This window comes from Propithecus coquereli, unplaced genomic scaffold (genome assembly GCF_000956105.1).
Source record: "Propithecus coquereli isolate 6110/MARCELLA unplaced genomic scaffold, Pcoq_1.0 Scaffold54, whole genome shotgun sequence".
In the NCBI taxonomy this organism is placed as follows: Eukaryota; Metazoa; Chordata; class Mammalia; order Primates; family Indriidae; genus Propithecus; species Propithecus coquereli.
In genome coordinates, this window is record NW_012151285.1 from 3,523,464 (window position 1) to 3,525,763 (window position 2,300).

Genomic DNA, 2,300 nt, shown 5'->3' on the forward strand with positions numbered 1-2,300 from the left:
CGCTTGAATATTTTCTCAGTTTCTGCTTCCTCCAGGGGCTCTGAAAGGGGCCAATTTTATAAATCTGCAAGTGAGGTTGCTGTTCCAAGTATCCTTTAAGGAAACGGAATGGTTTTCCCTGGTAATGTTTCCCTCTTCAGTGGGACTCTCAGGAATCACCTCCAGAGCTCTGCAGGCTTATCATCTTTTCTGGGCAGCCTTCCAGCCAGGGCAGGCATGTAAAAAATTTTATGCTCAGTTTTTTGGCCATTACTACTTTCCCTGCTGAGGCTGCCTATGTCTAAAATGCTTCCCGAATGCTGTGATTACCTAGAGGAGCATGATTATTGATGATACGTAGGTACTCATAGTCCTCTCTGTTTGCAAAGTGCTTTACAATGGTATTCAGTTATTATTTATTAGATGCTAATGTCTAATTACAGGACGCCTTTGTCAAGCCTTAGATGGGTTGTCTGAGTATGCTTGGCTTCTGGGGTGGGGTGCGGGGCCCCTTTCCTCCTACTGGGATGAACGAATGTGGTTTTCATCCCGTGTCAGTCCTTTGGTCCGGCAAACCACCAGCGCCTTGTGCGTCTGTACCCTGAGGATTGGAGACCAGGGGACAAAGCAGGCGCAACCTGCCCTGATTCTGGGCTGTGTTCAGCCCTTCGGCATCAGGGTATCAGGCCACCAATTCCTGCTGTGAGGACTGAGTACTTTTCTCAGCAGCAAGGACTACCTCCTTCCCTTTTTGATATGACAAATGTTTATGGTTACAGTCTCTAGGAAACAAGTCTACCAAAAACGTATGGAAAGTTTTAGAGTATTTTTTAATAATATCGTGGAGGTACTTACCATATTGCAATGTGTGTTGTGTAGGTGAATGTTCATCTTTCCTAAAACGGGGCCATTTTTAAAATTCCAGGCAAACAAAAACAATTCCTACTAATATGTATCTGTTGGCATTAATTGTGAGGACTTATAACAGGCTGAGCAATCAAGTTAACAACACATTCCTTGTCTACAGAAGTTTAGCACTGCCACCTGAGTTTCTTTCCAATTATGAAAGAGAAGTGATTAGAAATTGGGTGGTTCTAGATTCTTGATGAACTCTGGGGCTGTGAATGTTCCTCATGGGAGGGGGTTGACTGAATCTGGGGCTTGTAGCTCAAGGCAAAAGTCAGTGTGTTGACATCACATGGCTGTACTACTGATTAGCTTTCCAAAGCTGGGTGATTAGGAGTTGACCAGAAAATACTGCTGCTACGGGTGTCTCCTTGTTACTCAGGGATCCTCCAGTGCGGGGTCTCTTTCCCTTTGCTGTGGACCTGGAGCTGAAGGTTCCCCGTACCTCTCGACACACACTTCATTGTTGGAGTGAACGTGGGCATTTTCTCTTTTCACTGGGATCTAAACTTGCTGCCTTCTGCTGTCTTCCTAAACTACTCAATTGCCACAGCATAGTGGAGCTGCAGTGTCCACACCATATAGCTGGGGAAGGGGAAGTGGGGAGGAGATGTTGACCTCAACTTCCTCCTCAGTGCTTTCAGTTCTAGGACTAGAAAAACATGCAGAAGAGATGTAAAGTGTTATTTCTCTATAAATGGGATCGACCACAGAGCATTTATGATATCATAGTTTCTGGAATTATAGTTCTTCATTAGGCATCATAATTTATTTCCTCTCTTGGGTAATAATGATGTCTGTGTTTCTTTTTCAGTTCCTTAAGAAAGGGGAGGCACTTTTAAAAAGAACATTAGCCTCTGAAAATCATCCCATTGTCGGTGAGAGCTCAAGATCGGTGGATGCAGAACACGGATTCCCATTAGGGAGGCCAGGTTTCCAGATGATTTTCTCCCATTCCAGCTAAGACTGGTGTATTCCTCCCTTGGACTTTGACTCTGAGGCCAGGTGCAAAGAAGCAGGGGGCATTCTGGAGTGCCCTGCCCAGGGCAGTGATGCTGGTACAATGAGGCCACGGTAAGGTTCTATGTAGGGTTTTCTGTTGCTATGATTTGGCTGCAGTTCTGGTCTCCCTTTATTTTACCTGTTTTATGTGCTTGGTTGGCTAACCTTTGCCTGAGTCTGGTTATTTAGCCCACATCCTTCCGATAAATCGCCCTTTGCCTTCAAATAAACCAGAGTTGGCTTCCAATACATGGAACCAAGAACCCTGCACAGCACCGTTGTTCTGGGGCCTGGGACATTGACTACAATGGTTAATAGAACCTATTTGACCCAGTAGCTCTTTTTAATAATAAGAGAATGTTTGCTTTGAACTTGAGAGTGAGACTTTGTGTCGGCTAACATATATGTTCCAA